Below are 24,224 nucleotides of genomic sequence, written 5' to 3' on the forward strand. Positions count from 1 at the left end.
AACAACGGGCTCACAGTCTAGAAAGGGGAGAAAGACAGCAAAACAAAACAAGTAGACACAGTGAATAGATTAGACACCTTTTGGCCAGAACTTAAAATATTTCTTTTACAGGCTCTTAATCTATGCCCTTTTCTGTGGAAGGTGAATAAAGGTTTTGCGTATTCCTTTTATTATCAAAATTCCAATTTAAACTAAACTCTTTTTCTCACACTATGTAGCATTTTCTGGAAAACAAAATACACTCTCTTTGGAAAATGGAAAGGGTTTCCATTGTATATTTGAAGTTTTAAATATTAATTAAAATATCCATATTATCAGAAAAATTAAGGCTATATAGTGACTGTCTTTTGAACTAATAAAACTTTTGTCACAAAGTAAAAGGAGAGCTGACTCTTTTAGCAAATTGAAGCCAGATTCCTCGACAGACTGAATTTCTATTCTGATTAAATATCCTGTTCTATTTTGATATACCGTAATTAGATGCCTAGAGCTTTGTCTTTCACACAATTCAAACTGAAAATCAAAGGGAGATGTGGGTCTTTTTGTTTAAATAATGCTATACTATTATTTCCTCACTTTAATAACCAAGAGACAAAACCAGAAAGATATTTTAGGGTTTAACTGATCGAATAAAAATCCTCATTTTGAAGATGCCATTTATGAGGAAGGGCAAGTGAATATAGGCACAGTGAGAAGCTATTTTTACTTTTTAACCTGAATCTGATGAGGCTGAGATATGTGTTTCAGAAAAAAAAATCCATGAATTCTAAGGCTAAATTTGACTGTAAGTGTGTCAAATGAAAGACAATTTATAAAAGAGAAAAAAGATTTGCAGCAGATTGAAAGGATCCCGGGAAAGAACTGCCAATGTGTAAAGATTTTTAATATGTGATCACCTGCTGAAGAAAGCTATGGACCCTTTACCTCCTCTACGGGTGCCTAGCAATAGCAGAGATACATGTTTGTTGGAAATAGAAGGTGGGAGTGTGTGCTGAAGTTCTTGTACAAATTCTTCAAGGACAGTTAATCATTAATAAAATGGGAAGAGTTTCTTTAGCAAGCCTCTTTTTTACAATACTTGTTAAGGACTTACTATGTACCAGGCAGTGTACTAAGCGGTGGAGTAGATTCAAGGTAATTACATTGGACACAGTCCTTGTCCCACTTGGGACTCACAGGCGAAATCAGCAGGAGTAGAATTTAATACCTATTTTTCAGATGAGGTAACTGACACATAGAGAAGTTAAGGTTGCCTAAGGTTACACTGCAGGCAATAGAGTCGAGATTAGAACCCAGGTCCTCTGACTCCCAGGCCCTTGCTCTTTCCACCAGGTCATGCTGTTTTCCATTTTCTAGTTATGTGATCTTGGACAAGACTCTGAACCTCTTTGTGCCTCAGTTTTCTCATCTTGTTCTCCCTCCTCCTTAGGCTGTGGATCCCATGGGAACTGACTGTGAGCCCGTTGTTGGGTAGGTATTGTCTCTCTTTGTTGCCAAATTGTACTTTCCAAGCACTTAATACAGTGCTCTGCACAGAGTAAGCGCTCAATAAATATGATTGAATGAATGGACTGATCTGATCTGAATATTGTACTTTCCCCAGTGCTTAACAAACACCACAATAATGATCATAAACATGATCATATCATTATACGTGTTATATATTATTTCAAAGAAGAAATTATCCAATGCCCCCAAAATCCATTTTACACAAGTTGACAACCCAAAAGAGATATTTTTAATAAATACAATTTGAAAAGGTGAGAATTTAAAGGTGTCACAGCTGAGAATCAGATGGATAAGCATCTCTGGCCATTACCTAGTCCTAGGGTATGAGACAAACTAAATTTTTCAAGTTCCCAGGACAAATGTAGTAAAAAGGAATTAGATAATTGGATAGACAAAGAAAAAGGATCCTGAACCTTTCCCTCACTCTCTCTCACTCTTTCCCATCAGATGGCCCTATCAAGTGATAAGGGTGGCTGGGGGGTGAGTTGGTAGCAGTCTGAAGGAAGGTAATTTAGTTATTTTGGGTCCCTACATTCATTTATTCATTCAATAGCATTTACTGAGCACATACTATGTGCAGAGCACTGTATTAAGCACTTGGAATGTACACTTTGGCAACAGATAGAGACAATCCCTGCCCAATGACGGGCTCACAGTCTAATCGGGGGAGTAAAACAGAATGAAACAAAAACAAGACAACATTATCACGATAAATAGAATCAAGGGGATGTACACCTCATTAACAAAATAAATAGAGTAATAAAAAATATATGCAAATGAGCAGAGTGCTGAAGGGAGGGGAAGAGGGAGAGGGAGGAGCAGAGGGAAAGGGGACTTACCTGAAGAGAGGTGAAGGGGGAAGAGGGAGGCGCAGAGGGCACAGAGAAAAGAGGGTAGCTCAGTCTGGGAAGGCCTCTTGGAGGAGGTGAGCTCTCAGTAGGGCTTTGAAAAGGGGAAGAGAGTTAGTTTGGCAGAGGTGAGGAGGGAGGGCATTCCAGGACAGCGGTAGGACGTGGGCCAGAGGTCGGCGGCGGGATAGGCGTGAACAGGGGCAGTGAGGAGGTGAGCGGCAGAGGAGCGGAGTGTATGGGGTGGGCAGTAGAAAGTCCCCACTCCTTTGTCTTTTCCCTGTCCTGCCTACTGTCATCCTTCTTCAACCTGGGGCTTAGTAGGCATCAGAGTCGTCCCTCAAATCAGAGGCGATAGCCCTGATTGTGCTGACAGAGGTGAATGTTGCTGAGGGAAAAATCTCTTGCCCATCTTAAAGTCACTGAGGGAAAAATCTCTTGCTCATCTGGGCATTGTACATGAAGATGTATGTGTAAGCTCGTTGTGGGCAGGGTCCATGCCTGTCAACTCTGTTGTACTGTACTCCCCTAAGTGCTTAGTACAGTGTTCTGCAAATGGGAAGAGCTCAGTAAATATAATTGAAGTGCTCAAAAATTACCACTGAATTGAATGTATACATGTACCTTTCTGTTGCCTTGCCAATTTGGGATGAGCATTACTCAATGGTTAAGAGGGGGAAGGTACACTCTACTTCCCTGCCTCCAAAATCGTGGGAATGAAGGAAACAACTCTGCCTTCACCACCCCAGTTCTGGTAATACTGGTGCCCTCTACCCCATACAGCACTGACTTGTGTGAGATGAACCTATCCTGTAAGGGGGAGATAATGTGACCTAAAAATCTTGAGTCCCAGGGCGAGAGTAGAGTGGTTAATTTCCACTTCCCATCTTGTATAAGGTCCTGATTTATGGGGCATGTCAGCCAGAACACAATGCATTGAACAGCCACTGATTATCCTAAACAAACAGTTTTATCAGTGTTTTTAAATACTATTCATATTTAAATTCATGCATGTGTACCATCTCACTTCAACTCCTCCATCTTTTGGCAAGAATTATTCATCTGACTGGAAGAGATTCACAGGGTGTTTTATTTTTCATCTCATTCAACACAGACTTCCTTTAAACAAAGTGTATTTTCTTTCATCCCTAGTTCCTGCCACAGGAAGAAGACACAGCCGAGAGGGAAGCTTTGCCCCCAGGGGGCAGAACACAGGGCTGAAAATATGACTTGTAGTTTCTATTCTTGGTTTATCCCCAGATTGCATGCTGTGCCCTTTGCAGACACAATCTCTGGAGATGAAAGTCTGGCATGTTTTGCACTTGCCTTCAGCAGAATTTGCTTCCCATTCATTAAAATATCCCGGAGCAGATTTATCTTTTGCTCTCACCAGGCTGCTGAAATGGAAGCCAGACAGATGCCTGGATAATGTACAACTGCACTTACTGGTTGAATATGGTGGAAAGGGATGTACAAGTTTGGAGATTTGATCTTTCCTGGTCTTCTGAATCTACAGTTTTCTGGAGACTTGATTCATGGAGACTTGAACAAAGCAAGAATGATTTAGAAAAAACTCAAGATGGATTATTATCTGTGATTCTCAAGCACACAGTACAGTGCTCTGCACCTAGTAAACACTCAATAAATAGTACAGTGCAAGTGCTTACTACAGTGCTAAGTGCTTAGTACAGTGTTCTGCATATAGTAAGCACTCAATAAATATGATTGAATAAATATGACTGATTAATTCATATATAGTATAATGTCATGGACATAACTTCTTATCTCCACAAACATCTTCACCCCCTTATCCCATGCCTCCTTTTTAAATTGTATTTGTTAATCAATGACTATTTGCCAGCCACTGTACTAAACGCTGGGGTAGATACAAGCTAATCAAGTTGGACACAGTCCATGCCCCACATGGGGCTCCCAGTCTTAATCCCCACTTTACAGATGAGGTAACTGAGGCACAGAGAAATGCAGTGACTTGCCCAGGTTCACAGAAGAGAGCCAGAACTAGAACCTAGGTCCTGATGTCTCCCAGACCCAGGCTTTATCCATTAGGCCACGCTGCTCTTTAGTAGTCCGTCACCCCTGAAATACAAACTCTTTTCCTCTCCACCAGGTATCTGAGAGGGAAGTGTTATCTCCTAAGCTGCACTACATCAATTACCACAGTAAGTCCATGATGGAACACCAAGTGAACCATAGAGACTTTGCCAAAATCCTCCTGGGCTCTGTGGGTCGCCACCTTTTCCGTCCCCCTGTCCATTTGCTCCTAAGCTCCATCACCCGCAGTCCTCATATCTCATTGTGGGGCTGGTTGGAAATTGAGGCAGAAAGAAGAGGAGGTTGATCAGTGGCATATTTTCTTATAGACTGAAGATGGCTCTCTCTATTTCAAAGCCTTACTAAATTGATATCTCCTCCAGGAAGCCTTCCCTGACTAACCTCATATCTTTTCACTTTAGTCTTGCTTGCTTCTGTGGGGTCCATGCACTTGTGTACATACCCTAAAAGCACTTAAGTAAAATTGTTAAAATCTGTCCTTCCTCTCTATTCAAGCTACTATGTCACTGATCCAAGCATTTATATCCCGCCTTTACTACTGCATCAGCCTTCTTGCTGACCTTCCTGTCTGAAAAAAATGTTCAGTTCACATCTCCCTATACCTCAGAAACCTTGGCTTTAGAACATTCAAACAGTTCTCCATAAATTGTTTTAATATCTCTCTCCCTGTCTAGAATATAAGCTCCTTGTGGGCAGGGAATGTGTCTACTAACTCTGTGGTACTATGGTCTCTCAAGTGCTTAGAACAGTGCTCTGCCTACAGTAAGTACTTAAATACCATTGATTGATTGATTCATTCATTCATATTTATTGAGCGCTTACTGTGTGCAGAGCACTGTACTAAGCGCTTGGAATGTACAATTCAGCAACAGATAGAGACAATCCTCACCGAACAATGGGTTCACAGTCTAAAAGGGGGAGACAGACAACAAAACAAAACAGGTAATCAGGCATCAATACCATCCAAATAAATAGAATCATAGACATATACACATCATTAATAAAATAGAGTAATAAGTAATATATACAAATATACATAAGTGCTGTGGGGAGGGGAAGGGTGTAGAGCAGAGGGAGTTGGGGAAATGGCGGGGAGGAGGAGCAGAGGGAAAGGGAGGGCTCAGTTTGGGAAGGCCTCCTGGAAGAGGTAAACTCTCAGTAGGGCTTTGAAGAGGGGAAGAGAGTTAGTTTGGCGGATGTGAGGAGGGAGGGCATTCCAAGACAGCGGTAGGACGGGGCTAGGGGTTGATGATGGGACAGGCAAAAACGAGCCCCAGTGAGGAGGTTAGCGGCAGAGGAGTGAAGTTTGTGGGCTGTAGAAGGAGAGAAGAGAGGTGAGGTAGGAGAGGGCAAGGTGATGGAGAGCTTTGAAGCCAAGAATGAGGAGTTTTTGCTTCATGCAAAACCACTGGAGGTTTTTGAGGAGGGGGGTGACATGCCCAGAACCTTTCTGCAGAAAGATAATATGGAAATCAGAGTGAAGTATAGACTGAAGCAGCGAGAGACAGGGGGATGGGAGATCAGAGAGGAGGCTGATGCAATAATCCAGTCGGAACATGATGAGACATTGTACCAGAAAGGTAGCAGTTTGGATGGGGAGGAAAGGGCTGATCTTGGCGATGCTGTGAAGGTGAGACCAGCAGGTTTTGGTGACAGATTGGATATGTGGGGTGAATGAAAGAGCAGAGTCAAGGATGACTAAGTACATATCCTTAGTTGTCTTCCCTTCTTGGAATTGATTTTAAAAGTCCATCTCTTTCCTAAATGGTAAACTCCTAGAGGGCAGGGATCACGGCTACTTACTCTATTATACTCTCCCAAGTGCTTAGTATAGTGCTCTGCATACAGTTAGCACTGAATAAATGCTACTGATATACTGATTATCAGTATCAACTCAGTATTGATTACCCGCTGTCTACAGAGCCCTTTACTAGGTACTTAAGGAACATAAAAAAGAAGCAAAATATTCAGTCCCTGCTGAATTTAAAGCAGTGTAGCAGGATAAGATGAGAATAATAATAATAATAATAATAATAATAATAATCATGATATTTGTGACGCACTTACTATGTAACAATACTATTTTAAGCACTGGGGTAGACACTAGTTGATCGGGTACAACAGAGTCCCTATCCCACAGTGTCAGTAGGAGAGAGAACAGACATCCTCATTTACAGTTAAGGAAACTGAGGCACAGAAACTGAGGCACACAGAAGTCAAATGATTTGCCCAAGGTCCTACAGCAAGCAAGTGGCGGATCCGAGATTAGAACCCAGGTCGTTTGATGCCCAGGTCTGCTCTTTCCACAAGGCTATGTTGAAGGAGCTAACTGATAGAGAGCCATGATGTTGAAGGTCAGGAGTCTCTTTTATTTGGAAGGTGACAGTCTACAAAAGAAGAGGCAGGTCTGTGCTTGTGCACACATGCAATCTGTATGTGTCTGTGTTTGCATATAGGCGGCTGGATTTTTGAAGAACAAAAGTAAAAATGGAGAGATGAGAAAGGAAAGGGATAGTAATGAGAGAAATGATTAAATGTTTTTTCCAACAGATTATTAAGGAATTTTCTCCATTTTAACATACTCTGTAGATCTCAGGCCTTCAATTCTTCTACCCAGATCAGGGCAGAAGATGGAGTAACTTTTTAAGAGTGGTTCACAAAACAATATTTCATCTTTAGTAATCTCCTAAGAACTACTCACATTTAAAACACACAGGGTTCCTATGAGAAATTCAGATTTAGGATGTTGGAAGCTTAACGTTCTGCATTGTGTTTAAATTCTTTGGCTATCAGTTGTGGTTTTTAGATGATAATGATGGTATTTATTAGGAATTCATTATGTGCCATGCACTGCACTGAGTGCTGCGGCAAATTAATCAGATTGGAGGCAGTTCCTGTCCCACATGAGGTTCAGAACACACCAGGAAGAACAGCAATAATTTTTAGCCTCATTTTTCAGAGGTGTAAACTAAAGCACAGAGAGGTTAAGCTACTCGTCCAAGGTCCCACAGAAGGCCATTGGCATATCTGGAACTAGAAGCCCAGGTCTCCTGATTCCTGGCCTGGAGCTCTTTCCACTAGCCCACACTGCCTCTCTTAAATCTATTATCCAGGAGGCTGAGGAAATGAGAAATGTTAGTTAATCAAAAATCCCCGCTATCTAAGATTATTGGCTCTGTAGGGACAGTCCCATGAAGGACAGAGACTGGGTTGGATCTGAATGGAGTGCATCTATCTTCGTGATTAGCACAGGAATGGGTTTATTAGCTCTCCTCCTAATCCCAAACAGATTCTGATCCTACTCGGAGGGAGGGCTTGCCACAGTGATCAAAATTGCTAGGAATGAAAGAACAATATCAAAATTGGAGGTTACTGACATTTTCCAGTTGATAGAGTGCCAGGTAACCAGCATTTATCTTAGATCATTCTTTTGTAAGTCAATCTAATGCTATATTTCTATCCTAAAAGAAAATCCTTTCTGTTGAGATGAAAAGAAAAAACCTGCCACCCCATTGTCAAAGGAACGCCTATTTCCTAAATCCACCTGACACCACTGGTATCTGACACTAAAATGTATTTCCTTTTCTAGCCAGATAGGCTCTAAGGTCTGGTCTGGGTGGATTTGAGAGGGGAGAGGATATGCATTTGTGGGGAAGGAGGTCAGGGAAGCACTCAGTGGTATCTATTGAGCACTTTATAATAGTAGTAATAATAACAACTGTGGCATTTGTTAAGTACTAATGCCCAAGCACTGTATTCATTCATTCATTCAATAGTATTTATTGAGCGCTTATTATGTGCAGAGCACTGTACTAAGTGCTTGGAATGTACAAGTCGGCAACAGATAGAGACAGTCCCTGCCGTTTGACGGGCTTACAGTCTAATCGGGGGAGACAGACAGACAAGAACAATGGCAATAAATAGAGTCAAGGGGAAAAACATCTCATGAAAACAATGGCAAATAAATAGAATCAGGGTGATGTACATCTCATTAAACAAAATAAATAGGGTGATAAAGATATATACAGTTGAGCGGACGAGTACAGTGCTGAGGGGGTGGGACGGGAGAGGGGGAGGAGGAGGGGGAAAAGGGGGGAGAAGAGGGTTTAGCTGTGGAGAGGTGAAGGGGGGGTAGAGGGAGCAGAGGGAAAAAAGGGGGGGAGCTCAGTCTGGGAAGGTCTCTTGGAGGAGGTGAGTTTTAAGCAGGGATTTGAAGAGGGGAAGAGAATTAGTTTGCTGGAGGTGAGGAGGGAGGGCGTTCCAGGACCGCGGGAGGACATGGCCCAGGGGTCGACGGCGGGATAGGCAAGACCGAGGGACGGTGAGGAGGTGGGCGGCAGAGGAGCAGAGCGTGCGGGGTGGGCGGTAGAAAGAGAGAAGGGAGGAGAGGTAGGAAGGGGCAAGGTGATGGAGAGCCTCGAAGCCTAGAGTGAGGAGTTTTTGTTTGGAGCGGAGGTTGAGTAGGCAACCACTGGAGTGTTTTAAGAAGGGAGTGATATGCCCAGATCATTTCTGCAGGAAGATGAGCCGGGCAGCGGAGTGAAGAATAGACTGGGAGCGGGGCGAGAGAGGAGGAAGGGAGATCAGAGAGAAGGCTGACACAGTAGTCTAGCCGGGATATAACAAGAGCCTGTAGCAGTAAGGTAGCCGTTTGGGTGGAGAGGAAAGGGGGATCTTGGCGATATTGTAAGGTGAGAGCTGGCAGGTCTTGGTTAACGGATAGGATGTGTGGGGTGAACGAGAGAGACGAGTCAAAGATGACACCGAGGTTGCAGGCCTGAGAGACCGGAAGGATGGTCGTACCATCCACGGTGATAGGGAAGTCTGGGAGAGGACTGGGCTCGGAGGGAAGATGAGGGAGCTCAGTCTGCTCATCCGTTGAGTTTTACGGTGGCGGGCAGACATCCAGGTGGAGGCATCCTGGAGGCAGAAGGAGATGCGAGCCTGAAGGGAGGGGGAGAGGACAGGGGGCGGAGATGTAGATCTGCGTGTCATCTGCATAGAGATGTTTAGTGCAAAGCCGTGAGACGCGAATGAGTTCACCGTGGGAGTGACTGTAAATGGGGAACAGAAGAGGGCCGAGAACCGACCCTTGAGGAAACTCCAACAGTTAAAGGATGGGAGGGGGAGGAGCACCAGCGAAGGAGACCGAGAATGACCTGGGCCAGAGAGGTAAGAGGAGAACCAGGAGAGGACGGAGTCCGTGAAGCCACGGTGAGATAAGGTATGGAGGAGGGAGGGGATGTCGACAGTGTCAAAGGCAGCTGAGAGGTCAAGGTCAGGAGGTCACTGTACTAAGCACTGGGGTAGAGAGGCCTGACTAAGCCCTCCTTTCCTCTTCTCCCACTCCTTTCTGCATCATCCTGATTGCTCCCTTTATTCTTTATTCATCCCCACCCCACTTTCTGCCCCACAGCACTTATGTACATATCTGTAATTGATTCATTTACATTAATGTCTGTCTACCACTCTAGACCGTAAACTCGTTGTGGACAGGGAATGTGTCTGTTTATTGTTGTGTTGTACTCTCCCAAGCACTTAGTACAGTGCTCTGCAAACAGTAGGCGCTCGATAAATACGACTGAATGAATGAGTGACTCCATATCAGGACATTTCATTCTCTGACCTAGCTCATTCTACGGAGAAAAGACCAAGCAGCATAGTTTAATGTAAAGAGCACAGGCCTGGGTGTCAAATAACCTGGGCTCTAATCCAGACTCCTCCACTTGCTGCTGTGATAACCTTGGGCAAGTCATTTCACTTCTCTGTGTCTCGGTATCCTCACTGGAGACTGGGAATTCAATATCTGTTCTCCCTCGCTCTTAGCCTAAGAGTTCCAATGTCAGACAGGGACTGTGTCCACTATGATTTTCTTGCATCTAACCCAGTGCTTGGCACAAGCACTTAAATACCATAGTTAAATTCTCCGGACTGGTGGCAGTTTCTATCTGCTTTGGAGGAGGATGAGGGTGGGCAGAGGAGAGGAAAGGATGTGGTTCTGATATGGCTTCTCGTTCTAAACTCTGGGGTTCTCTGCCTCGCCCTCTTTCCTGCAGGGCTGCTGCTGGCCCAGGCTGGACAGGGTCACCCTAGCTTTCACTGGCCCACCTGACCTCCGGCCTCCTCACCCCAGGGTGCTACTCTGGCTCTGTGTGGTTCCCTGGCCAAAAGAAACAACAGGCAGAGGAGCAGACAGGGCAGGTAGGTTAGAAAGGCCAGCTGGCAAATGAACAGGCAGACAGACAGGCAGACATACAAATAGGGACACCGAAAGGCAGATGAGCACGCAGACAGATAGGTAGGCAGGTAGGCCAACAGAGGGGCAGGCGGATGAGCAGGCAGGCAGCCAGATAGGCAAGTAGACAGACAGGCAGAGAGTGATAGACGGCCAAGCAGATGAGCAGGCAGAGAGAACAGTACTAAGTGCTGGGGTTGACACTGGAAAATAAGGTTGGACAAAGTCCTTGTCCCATATGGGGTTCACAGTCCTAATCTTGTTTTACAGAGGAGTTAACTGAGGCACAGTAAGTGAAGTGCTTGCCCAAAGTCACACAGCAGAAGAGTGGTGGATCCAGGATTAGAACCCAGGTCCTCTGACCCCCCATCCGGGCTCCATCCATTAGGCCAGACTGCTTCTCTAGAATAGAGAAGGGAAATAGATGGCTTGATGAATGATACCATTCGTGGTGGATCCAGAGAAGTCCTCTGAATTACAGGACAGCTCTACAAAATCTGGACTGATCGCAGAGGATTAGATTTGATAAATTGCCCTATCAGTACACCACATGTCTCACACTCACAGAGAAAGGGATGTTAATACAGAATACTAATTTGGGAAAATCAATTTGGATTATCCATACATTACCAAGATTTAAGGTCACGTATTAATACTAATGCTGCCTGAGATGCAATGCTATAGTGAGATTCAATCCTGGTTTAATCCCGGAGTTGAGAAATCAGAATAGTCAGCAAAGCATTCTTAAAACTAGCTTATCTTTCATAGATAATGGAAACTCATCATGATTAAGAGCTAGCTGTAATGTAATGCTGTTTTCATCTATTATAAGAACATTTTGATGTTTTCTCTAATATTGCATTTGCAAAATGCACCAATTCACAAATCTCTCAGATTTTGCAAAGCATAATGAACCAGGTAGCTAAACGTTACACATATATTGAAAAATCAGTTCCTCAATCGATCAATCCTATTTATTGAGTGCTTACTGGGTGCAGAGCAGTAAATTAAGTACTGGGAGAATACAATATAACAGAATGGGCAGATGGAATTCCTGCTCACAACGACCCATTTTTTTCAGAAACAAGATATCACATGTTATTTGTGAATAATATTACATAACGTTAAAATCCACTATATTTCCAAGTTTACCAGTATCCATTGCAAGGTATCCATTGCATTTCTCTTTAACTGTGGTTCTCATTTAGAAAATAGGATTCCATTTCAAAGCCTGTCATGAATATTAATTTTCAAGCTGACACTCTTCTGAAATAATTATTTCGGTGCCAGGTTCTGACCTTCTGAAAACTGATTAACATTATTATTAATAATAATAATGGTATTTGTTAAGCATTCATTATGTGTCAAGCACTGTTCTAAGCGCTGGGGTAGATGTAACCAGGCTATCCCACATGGGGCTCACAGTCTTAATGCCCGTTTTACAGATGAGGTAACTGAGGCACAAAGAAGTTAAGCGGCTTGCCCAAGGTCACACAGCAGAAAAGTGGGGGAGCAGGATTAGAACCCACGTCCTCTGACTCCCAAGCCCGGGCTCCTTCCATTAAGCCATGCTGCCATTGTGTTGATGGTTATCAGGTGACCTTAGTATGGAGAGAGAAGTGTAGCCACCATTACTCAATGATCATTTGGTTGCAGCTATGGACTGTAACTGGTCTGTGACATGCTTCATCCCAGCTGGTCCACAAAAAGCTGATGATGATGGCATTTAAGTGCTTACTATGTGCCAGGTACTGGGGTGATTCAAGTAAAACAAGTTGAACTTGTCTCATGTTGGACTCACAGTCTCAATCCCCAATTTACAGATGAGGCACAGAGAAGTGAAGTGATTTGCCCAAGGTCACACAGTAGACAAGTGGCAAAGCCAGGATTAGAACTCCATTGCTATGGGTATGAGGTGTAGCGGGTAGAGCATGGGCCTGGGAGTCAGAAAGTCATGGGTTCTAATTCCAGGTTCCATCATTTGTGTGATCTTGTGTGGCCTTGGCCAAGTCACTTCACTTCTCTGTGTCTCAGTTACTGCATCTCTAAAATGGGGATTGAGACTGGGAGACCCATGTGGGACAGGGACTGGGTTCAACCTGATTTGCCTGTATCCACCCCGGTGCTTAGAACAGTGGCCGGCACAAAGTAAGCACTTAAATATCACAATTATTTTTATTATAGACTCTGAGTCTCAAAGTGTCTGAACTTTTTCTCCACAGCACCCACCTTAATGATTTGTTTCGGGTATCTGCTCTTGTCTTTTATGTTTCTTTAGTATTTCATTGTTTCATCTCTCCTTAGATGGGAAACAGTGTGGTCTAGTGGAAAGAACACAGGTCTGAGAGCCAGAGGGCCTGGGTTTTAATCCCAGCTCTGCCACGTATCTGCTGTGTGACTTTGGGCAAGTTGCTTAACTACTCTGTGCCTCGGTTCCCTCATCTATGAAATGGGGAGTTCTCCCTTCTACTTAGACTGTGAGTCCCATGTAGAACCTGCCTATCTTGCAGCTACTCCAGTGCTTAGTACAGTGCTCTGCACACAGTAAGCTCTCAATAAATAGGATTGAACTGAATGAATGAATGCTTAACAAATACCATAAAAAATACAACCATTATTATGTGTCCATTATTAGTGACTTTTTCCCACTTTATAGTCTTAGAATGTGAGTCCCCCAAGCGCCAGGGACTGAGTTTAATTCCCATCTGTATATACAGTAAACACTTAATAAATGCTATTTCTACTACTCTCTGCTTCGTATAAAATCAACGTGAGACACTTTGCCCCCATATGAGCCAATACTGGTATTTTCCACTTTCCCAAGAGCTAGGAGCTAAATTCCATGGAAGCTGTCAGAAGACCACAGGATACTTTTAAGAAGCTATAGGCCTGATTGAAATCCATTTCTTAATTTAGAAATAAAATAAATTGCTAATGTCTTAAAAGGTCCGTGAAGTAACGTTTAACTTAAAAGGTTTGGAAACTAATGATAAAATTTTTAAGTGGCATTGCTTCCACACTGATCAAAAAAAAACCAACCACATGGAATTTCAACTATGAAAGTGAAGAATCAGAAAAGACAATTCTCTTTCTACTGCTACAATTAATCAAATGTTCTTTTAACTATTCTATATAAAAATTGTGATAGTTATTTAGGAAAAACATATTTCACTTTACAGCATGAATTTCCATAAACATATGATTTTCTCTGATAGACCATTCAAAATAATTGTAACTTCTTTCATTACATTAAACTGGGGCCATGCCCTGTGCTGAAATGGCTTTGAAATTCATATTGGTCAAAAATAAGGAGAAAGGGTTTCGAGGAGTGCTAAATGTCTTTCAAGACAGCCAATCAATTGTCGGCTGAAGCTCTGTTGTATTTCAAATCATCCAATCAGGTCTCTTACTGGAAGTAGGCAGATGAATTTCAGGGAAGAAAGATGAAAAATGTATTTTCCAGGACACCAAGTGTTGTTCTGGGCATAGCCAAAACTTCCAGAATTCTCCTGATGAAGGTCTGCACAAACCTCCTTCTATTTTTCCTCGGAGTTGGTGGTTTGCAGGTGAGTCCTGCTTTAGATAAGTGCCTTCCCTGTGGATATGCCATGAGTCTCTCTCTCTCTCTAGAGAACTGAATCAGTTCTCGTGGTGACGGTTTTCTGGTTGTGGCTTATGTCTTTAGTGTTCCTTTTGCAACCCTTGGAATAAATCCTTTCTGAGTAAATTATTTCCTGACAACTTTTGTGTCTGGAAATGGTCTCAGACATATTCACCAGGGCCCTAAAACATTTCAATTCATTTGATCATATTTATTGAGTGCTTACTGTGTGCAGAACACCGAACTAAGTGTTTGAAAAGAACAGTTTTGCAACAAATAGAGACAGTACCTACCCAACAATGGGCTCACAGTCTAGAAGGGGGAAGACAGACAATGAAATGAAACAAGCATGGATGTTGCAGAGTTCCCATTCAATTTGCTAGATTCTATACCTCAATCAATGGTACTGAGCTCTTTTTAAGTGCAGAGTACTGTACTAAGCACTTGGGAGAGTACAATACAACAGAATTGGCAGAATTTCCTGCCCATAATGAGTTTACAGTCTAAAGGGGGAGACAGACAACAATAATTTTTAAAATTTAAATATAGAATTATATAAATATAATTTTCCTCCTTCATTTCTTTAGAAAGTACTGGTTGGAGAAGGGCTGATATTTTTGCTCCTCATCCAGGACACACTGATAAGAAAGCATCCCTCAGAGGAGAAAGGATTTTGATGAGCCAAAGTTTATCTTGGTGGTCCTGGCTGACTCTAATCCCTGCTTCTCAGCCAGTGTTAACTTCTGGTCCAGACCACTGGGATATTCCCATAGTCACATCCCATCTAAGAACTACATGGATAGAGGCTAGTGAATAATAGTCTTTTGAGAGTGGGGATCATGTCTACTAATTCAACAAAAGCTCCTAAATGTTCTGCATACTGTTATGTTGTATGCAGATGCTCAATCAATAATATTGATTGTTTGGACCTTCAAAATGCAAATATATCCAGAATTTATTCAAATCTTTATAGCCCTTAAAATGTGAATTCTCATGATCGCCAGAATAATTCATCATTGTTATCATCAATGGTATTTGAACACCGACTGTGTGCAGAACATTATGTTAAGTGCTTGGGAGAGTACAACACAGAAGTGAAATATCTGATTCCTGCCCTCAAAATCTTACAAACTAATTTCTGTATTGGAAATTTCATAATCACCCCAAGTCAGGGTAGTCTGTTTAGGAATTGGGATTTGAAGCTTAAAGATTTGGGAGAGTTACAATGCAGAAATGAAATATCTGGTTCCTGTATTACTGTATTGGAAATTTCATACACACCTTAAGTCAGGGTAGACTGCTTAGATATTAGGATTTGAAGCATCTCACCTATGAAAAGTCTACATTTTGGCTGGATTAACCCAAGCACTAATCCTTCCTGAGAAGATTAAAACAGTGGGCAATTACCCTGTGGTGTTCTTTGGGAGGAAGAAAAAAGTGAAAGTACTGTAAATATCATATACTGTTCGGGCCATCTTCCCATTAATAAAGAATCTATAAATTCCCTTTTGTACAAATACAGCTTTGTAATATTCAGCAATTATTTACTTGGCTATTATATCACAAAAAAACTGCATTGCACTGCGGCTCTATACTTCTTGACTGTCTAAAAGGTTCTGCTGAACTCTGCATTATTTCAAAGGGCTGCAAAAGCAAGCTGATACTTTGCAAAATGCTCTTCCCTCTTGCAAGAGGAAAAGTGATTTGATACAACAAAATAAATGATGCTATGTAAACTAAACCATCTCTTCCTTTTGTTTTTTTTCCCCCTCATACCTTCAAACTTCAGTCATTTCATCACTTTAACATATAGGTGAGAAGCAGCGTGGCTCAGTGGAAAGAGCACGGGCTTTGGAGTCAGAGGTCAGGGGTTCGAATCCTGGCTCTGCCACTTAGCTGTGTGACTGTGGGCAAGTCACTTAACTTCTCTGTGCCTCAGTTCCCTCATCTGTAAAATGGGTATTAAGACTGTGAGCCCCACGTGGGACAACCTGATTCCTCTGTGTCTACCCCAGCGCTTAGAACAGTGCTCTGCATATAGTAAGCGCTTAACAAATACCAACATTATTATATAGGTAAACATGCTTGTGTAAAGGAAATAAGCAGCTGTGGAGCATGCACAAATATCTCTATAGTTTAACCTCAAAGAATTGAAAGAAGAGGAAAAAAAAAAATTTTGGATCATTTTAGGGTACATCACCATCCTCTATAATACTAATGCTAAATAAGCATCTCCTGGTATATAATAATGTGGGTATTTGTCAAGCGCTTACTATGTGCAGAGCACTGTTCTAAGCACTGGGGTAGATACAGGGTAATCAAGTTGTCCCACGTGAGGCTCACAGTTAATCCCCATTTTACAGATGAGGGAACTGAGGCACAGAGAAGTTAAGTGACTTACCCACAGTCACACAGCTGACAAGTGGCAGCACAAGATCTCTCCTTTATAGCAAAGAATATTTGATGCTTCTGATTAAAAACTGAAGGTCATAAGCCAGTTTTATCTATGAAAAATGATGAAACCCCATATTTAATTCAAATAAACATTTCTCCTTCTGCTGCCTAAGAAACTATATATGGAATTCGTTAAGCTCTTACTATATACCAGGCACTGTACTAAGTGCTGGGGTGGATACATCTAATCATGTTGTTCACAGTCCCTGTCCCACATGGGGCTCACAGTCTTAATTTTCATTCTACAGATGAGGAAACTGAGGCACAGAGAGATTAAGTGCCTTACCTCATGTCATACAGCAGACAAGTGGCAGAGCTGGGATTAGAACCCAGGTCCTTCTGCCTCCCAGGCTTAAGTTCTATCCTCTCGGCCACACTGCTTTTCAACTTGGTTACAGTACTTTCAATTTTTTTTCAAGTTCCAAATTTTCAATCAAGTGTTTTATACTTTGTTTCAATCAGGCTGGAAAGCACTTGCTTTTTGGATGAATGCACTTATAATTTAGCACTCTTCAAGGGGTGTGAAAATTATGCAGTGGTTTTCATTCCTGGAAATACCGCCTCCCTAGACGTCTTATTATTTAGCTTGGTCCATGTCCCCGCAGATTGTGAATCTGGGCCAGCTTTGAGCCAGCCATACCTCAAGCTCCAGCTCTGAGACTTATTTTCTGACCAGCAACTTTCCTGAGAAATCTACTTCAGCTCTGGGCTAGTATTAGCGACAGACCATATCTGACAGGGCAGCGGGATTCTGCAGTCTTCCAGGGATGGATGGATGACTGAGAGTTTTAAGGAGTGTGGCCTAAATCAGTCCCTCCATGCTAAATGGACTGGAATCTAGAAACAGCTTGTTCTCTGTAGGGCTTTCTATATCGCGGCCTGGTGGAAAGAGCACAGGCTTGAGAGTCAGAGAACCTGAGGCCACTGTGACACTTGTCTTCTGGTGACCTTGGGCAAGTTACTTAACTTCCTGATCCTCATCTGTACAGTGGGGATAAAATTCCTTCTCTCTCTCCTTCTTAGACTGGAAGCCCCCCATGAGGGAGAGGGGCTGCATCCAACCCGATTTGCTTGTATCCCCTCCAGAGTTTAGTAAAATGCCTGACATATAGTGCATGGCAATACAGTAAGCACTTAACAGTTACCACAGTTATATTATTATTACGATTATTGTTATACTGGGCCAGTCCTGGGTTGAAGCAGCTCCAATGGAGTCTATTCTATTCTGGACCTGTCATTTATTCAATCATATTATTGAACACTTACTGTGTATACACTCCTATAAAACCTCACACCCACCAAGATTTCAGGGGTTTGGGGTTGTCAAATGATACATATGCCAAGACCCAGAGTTTTTCAAGCACATGCCAAGATATTAGAAAAGGAGCATGGCATAGTGGATAGAGCATGGTTCTCATGGGTTCTAATCCCAACTCCACCACTTGTCTACTGTGGGAGTTTAGGCTAGTCGCTTCACTTCTCTGGGCCCCAGTTACCTCATCTGTAAAATGGGGATTGAGACCGTGAGTCCCACATGGGACAGGGACTGTGTTCGAACCAATTTGCTTGTATCCACCCCAGAGTTTAGTACAGTGCCTGGCACATAGTAAGTGCTTAACCCCATAATTATTCTAATTATTATTGTACCCTACAAGGGGCTCCAAATGGAAAATAATCAAATAAAGGTCAGTAGCTTTCCTCTTTCCAAGGTTGGATAATGTTGGAATTATTTTTACTTATCAGATAATGGCCACCTTATACCTTCTTTATGCTGCAAAGATCTAGTTTGGAAGAATCTCTCAAGTATTTCTTGGAGCATTTCTTCTCCCTTTCTCTTCTGCATCACCCTGATTTGCTCCTTTCATTCATCCTTGCTTCCAGATCCACAGCACTTATGTACATAGCTGTCATTTATTTATATTAATGTCTGTCTCCCCCTCTAAACTGTAAGCTCGTTGTGGGCAGGGAATGTGTCTGTTTACTGTTGTACTGTACTCGCCCAAGTGCTTAGTACAGTGATCCGCACAAAGTAAGTGCTCAATAAATATGAATGAATAAATGAGTGAATGAATAAGAGGTTAATCAGCTTATCCTACTGGAAAGAACTGGCCAGGGAATCAGAGGACCCGAGTTCTAATCCCAGCTCTTCCACTTGTCTGCTGTATGACCTTGGGCAAGTCACTTAACTTCTCTGGGCCTTAGTTTCCTCATCTGTAAAATGGGGATTCAATACCTGTTCTTGCTCTACTTTAGACTGTGAGTTCCATGCAGAACAAGGACTTACGTCTGACCTGATTAACTTGTAACCCAGTACAAGTACAGTGCTTGGCACATAGTAAGTGTTTAACAATTACCATAACTATTATTATTATTAGGGAGAGTTTAGTTCATCTTTACAAAAATAGACATCTGCACCAAAGCTTTTCAAAACCGGAAACATTTGAAATTCCATAGAAGCTTTCTGGTCTAATTAGAGTGATGAATTCAACTTCTGAACCAGCACTCAATAAACCCAGCTTCACTTGGGAAGTAAAGGGATTGTTTTGTTTATTAATAATAATGATAAAGGTACTTGTTAAGCACTTACTATGTGCCAATCACTGTTCTAAGCGTCAAGGTAGATTTAAGTTGGTCAGGTTGGACACAGTCCTTGTTCCACATGGGGCTCACACTCTTAATCCCCATTTTACAGATGAGGTAACTGAGGCCCAGAGAAGTGAAGTGACTTACCCAAGATCACACAGCAGACATGAGGCAGAGGAGGGATTAGAATCCTGACCTTCTGACTCCCAGGCCCATGCTCTATCCACTAAGTCATGCTGCTTCTCCAATAATGATGGTATTTGTTATGCGCTTACTATGTGCCAGGCACTGTACTCAGCACTGGGGTGGATTCAAGCAAATCGGGTTGGACACAGTCCCTGTCCCATTTGCAGCTCACAGTCTCAATCCCCATTTTCAGATAAGGTAACTGAGGCACAGAGAAGTGAAGCGGCTTGCCCAAGGTCACAGCAGACAAGTGGCAGAGCTGGTAATAAAACCCTTGACCTTCTGACTCCCAGGCCTGTGCTCTTTCCATTACACCATGCTGCTTCTAAACACTGTATTTAATAAGAATGCATCTGTTCATTCATCCATTCAACTTTATTTATTGAGCACTTACTGTGTGCAAAGCACTGTACTAAGCGCTTGGGAGAAAACAATACAACTATAAACAGACATATTCTCTGCCCACAATGAGCTTACAGTCTAGAGGGGGAGACAGACATTAATATAAATAAAAACATACATTTCAGATATGTACATAAGGGCTGCAGGGTTGGAGGGGGAACTTGAAACTTGAAGGCTCTTTAACATTTGTATGAAAGAACGAATGCCTCCGTGAAAAGATGAAGTGTGCCAAACAGTAAAAAGTCTGGGTTGAGAACAAAACAAAGATTGATAATAGCCATCATCCTGAGTGGCTGAAATAGGCACTAAAGATCAAATAAACATTCAGGTGATGTGTTAAATATCCTTATCGTGAGTTCTCTTCAATCTCATTTTTGTAGACACCCAGAAACTGGCGTTGCTAATATTTCAAAAACAGATCTAGAAGAAACTGCTGTCTTAAGTATGCTGCCTTGCTAACATTAACAGCATTTATTAGTATACTAATGATAACAATAATAATAGTATTAATTAAGCACTTGCTGTGTACCAAAGCAGATCAGTGGCAGAGCTGGGGTTAGCATCCAGTCTTGTGAGCTTTCCATTAGACCACGTGGCCTCTCATCCTGATTTGTATATTAATATCTCACCCAAATCTTCTCAAGACGTGGGTTCTAAGCAATTACAGTTTAAAGAGCCTAAGTTTTGGGAAGACTCTTATCCAGATCATTTTTAATCAGGGTGCTTGTAAGACATTAACTTGGAGGAATCATCTTGACTCAGTCTAGGCCTGAGATTCTAGGCCCTTCATTACTAACTTCACCCCGACCAAAAAAACCCTGCTGCTGAGGAGTCTTAGTAATAATGATAATAATAATTCTTAAGCACTTACTATGTGCCAGGCACTGTACTAAGCATTGGGATGGATACAAGCAAATCATTCATTCAATTGCATTTATTGAGAGCTTACTGTGTGCAAAGCACTGTACTAAGCGCTTGGGAGAATACAACAACAGATATATTCCCTGCCCAGAACAAGCTTACAGTCTAGAGGGGGAGACAGACATTAGTATACATAAATAAATAAATTACAGATATATACGCATATGTGCTGCGGGGCTGGAAGGGAGGGTGACTGAAGAGAGCAAGTCAGGGTGATGCAGAAGGAAGTGGAAGAAGAGGAGAGGAGGGCTTAGTTAGGGAAGACTTCTTGGAGGAGATGTGCCTTCAATAAGGCTTTGAAGTGGGATCAAGCAATTATGTGTCTGATGTGAGGAGGGAGGAGATTCCAGGCCAGAGGGAGGATGTGGGTGAGAGGTCAGAGGCAAGATAGATGACATCTTGATAGATTAGATAGATATATTAGAAGCAGTGTGGCTCAGTGGAAAGAGCACGGGCTTGGGAGTCAGAGGTCATGGGTTTGAATGCTGGCTCTGTCACCTGTCAGCTGTGTGACTGTGGGCAAGTCATTTAACTTCTCTGTTCCTCAGTTACCTCATCTGTAAAATGAAGATTAAGACTGTGAGCCCCACATGGGACAATCTGATCACCTTTTATCCAGGTATCCCCCCCAGTGCTTAGAACAGTGCTTTGCACATAGTAAGCGCTTAACAAAAACCATCATTATTATTATTATTAGATCAGGGTACAGTGAGAAGGTTAGCATTAGAGGAATGAAGTATGTGGGTTGGGTTGTAGTTGGAGGGGGCAAGGTGATTGACTTTAAAGTCAATGGTGAGGAGTTTTCGTTTGATCCAGAGGTGGATGGGCAATCACTGGAGTTTCTTGAGGAGAGGAAAAACATGGTCTGAATATTTTTGAAGGAAAATAATCCAGGCAGCAGAGTGGAGTGTGGAGAGACAGGAGGCAGGGAGGTCAGCAAGGAGGCTGATGATAATCAAGGCGGGATAGGATAAGTGTTTGTTTTAATATGTAGCAGTTTGGATGGAGAATAAGGGGTGGATTTTAGTGACATTGTGAAGGTAAAATTGACAGGATTTAGTGAGGGCTTGAATATGTGGGTTGAATGACAGAGAGGAGTCAAGGATAATGACAAGGTTATTGGCTCGTGAGATAGGAAGGATGGTGATTTCGTCAACCGTGATAGGAAATTGTGTGGGAGGACAGGGTTTGGGTGGGAAGATAAGAAGTTCAGTTTTAGCCATAATAAGTTTGAGGTGACAGGAGTACGTCCAAGTAGAGATGTCTTGAAGGCAGTAGGAAATGCGAGACTGCAGAAAGGGAGATCAGGACTACAGATGTAGATTTGGGTATCATCTGCAAAGAAGTAGTAGTTGAGGCCATATAAGTGAATGAGTTCTCCAAAGGAGTGGGTAGTAGATGGAGAACAGAAAGGGACCTAGAACTGAACTGGGATTGGAGAGAGGGAAGGAGCCCATGAAAGAGTTTGAAAATGAACAGTCAGAGAGATAGTAGGAGAACCAGGAGAGGACAGTGTCAGTGAAGTCAACATTGGATAATGTGTCCAGGAGAAAGAGGTGGTCTACAGTGTCAAAGGCAGCTGAGCAGTCAAGGAGGAGGATTAGGATGGAGAGAGGCCACTGGATTTGTCAAGAAGGAGATCATTGGTGACCTTTGAGAGAGTGGTTTATGTGGAGCGAAGGGGACAGAAGCCAAATTGAAAGTGGTCAAGGAGAGAATTGGAGGAGAGGAACTTGAGAGGGCAGGTGTACACAGCTTGCTCAAGGAGTTTGGAGAGGAATGGTAGGAGAAAGATGGGGCGATAACTGGAGGCAGCCATGAGATCAAGGGAGGTTTGTTTTTTTTTTTTAAGATACGGGAGATATGGACATGTTTGAAAGCAGTGGGGAAGAAGCCACCGGAGAGTGAACAGTTGAAAATGACTGTTGGGAGGGAGTTGGACACAATCCCCATCCCAAATGGGGCACAGTCTCAATACCCATTTTACAGATGAGGCAACTGAGGCACAGAGAAATGAAGTGAATTGCCCAAGGTCACACAGCAGACAAGTGGCAGAGCTGGAATTAGAATTCATGACCTACTGACTTCCAGACCCGTGCTCTATCCACTATGCCATTCTGCTTCTCATGAGTAAATAACTTGACTAACTTACTTGAGTGAATAACTTGAGTCTTGAGTAAATAACTTGAACCTGATAATCCTCAAATTGGAAGCTAGGGCAGAGTTGGAAGAGAAAGGGCCTAGGCCCCAATGTAATGAATTTCATTCAATCATTCAATCATATTTATTAAGCGCTTACTCTGTGCACAGCACTGTACTAAGCATTTGGGAAAGCACAATACAACAATAAACAGTGACATTCCCCACCCTCAGTGAATTTACATTCTTTTTCAGGGGGTGGGGTGGGACAGAAATCAATTAAATTAAACTTATATACATAAGTTCTGTGGGGCAAGGGGTGGTGGGGGAGAGGAAAGGGAGCAAATCAGGGTGATGCAGAAGGGAGTGGGAGATGAGGAAAAGTGGGACTTAGTCTGGGAAGGCCTCTTGGAGGAGATGTGCCTTCAATAAGGCTTTGAAGAGGGGGAGAGTAATTGTCTACCTCTATTCATGCCCTCCCTCCCTGGGGAGTAACACTGCATTGAAAATGGACCTGAAGAAGGGCCTGGGATTGACTTTCCCACAAGTCCCAGCCCCAGGTCCAGTCACAGCCCTATCCCCTACAGAAGAGAGATGGAGTAGGAAAGATGGAGTTTCTACCTGGCCCTGCCCTTCTTTTCCACTCACCAGGTAGTCATTACCGAGGCAGGGACATTCACAGACATATAGACTTAAATAATCCTCTCCCAAGCACTTAGTACAGTGTTCTGCACATAGTAAGTGCTCAATAAATATGATTGAATGAATGAAATACTCAAAAAGCAGTGTGGCCTTGTGGAAAGAGTACAGGTCTGCTAGTAAGAAGACCTGGGTACTAATCCCACCTCCACTACATCCTGCTGTGTAACCTTGAGAAATTCACATAGCTACCCTCTGCCTCAGATTCCTCATCCAGAAGAAGAGGGATCAATCAAACAGTCAAGAAATAAATAAATGTCTATCAAGTCTGTTATATTCTCCCACACTCTTAGTACAGTGCTCTGCACACAGTAAGTGCTCAATAAATGCTATTGGTTGACTGATTTATTGACTGCTCTTTTGTTCTGAGCCAAAATATTCTTGCCAATAAGTCACATGACAGAGAGAGAGAGAGAGAGAGAAAGGGGGGAAGAGAGAGAGAGATAATATTGGGGTGTATATCTCTATTTCCTCTAGCATATTCAATTCCTTCATAGTCACACAAAGCACAGATCTTTCTGAGTTACAAAAGAAAAGATTCCCTCTGCTTATTTCTAGAAACTGTAGATACAGC

The 24,224-nt window shown here is 42.6% G+C and overlaps 1 protein-coding gene across 9 annotated transcripts in view; it reads right to left on the reverse strand.

Moving 5' to 3' along the window:
• PEX5L (peroxisomal biogenesis factor 5 like) overlaps positions 1-24,224 on the reverse strand; it is a 288,594-nt gene that overhangs the window by 145,083 nt on the left and 119,287 nt on the right. The window lies entirely within an intron of this gene.

This window comes from Ornithorhynchus anatinus, chromosome 1 (assembly GCF_004115215.2).
Source record: "Ornithorhynchus anatinus isolate Pmale09 chromosome 1, mOrnAna1.pri.v4, whole genome shotgun sequence".
In the NCBI taxonomy this organism is placed as follows: domain Eukaryota; kingdom Metazoa; phylum Chordata; class Mammalia; order Monotremata; family Ornithorhynchidae; genus Ornithorhynchus; species Ornithorhynchus anatinus.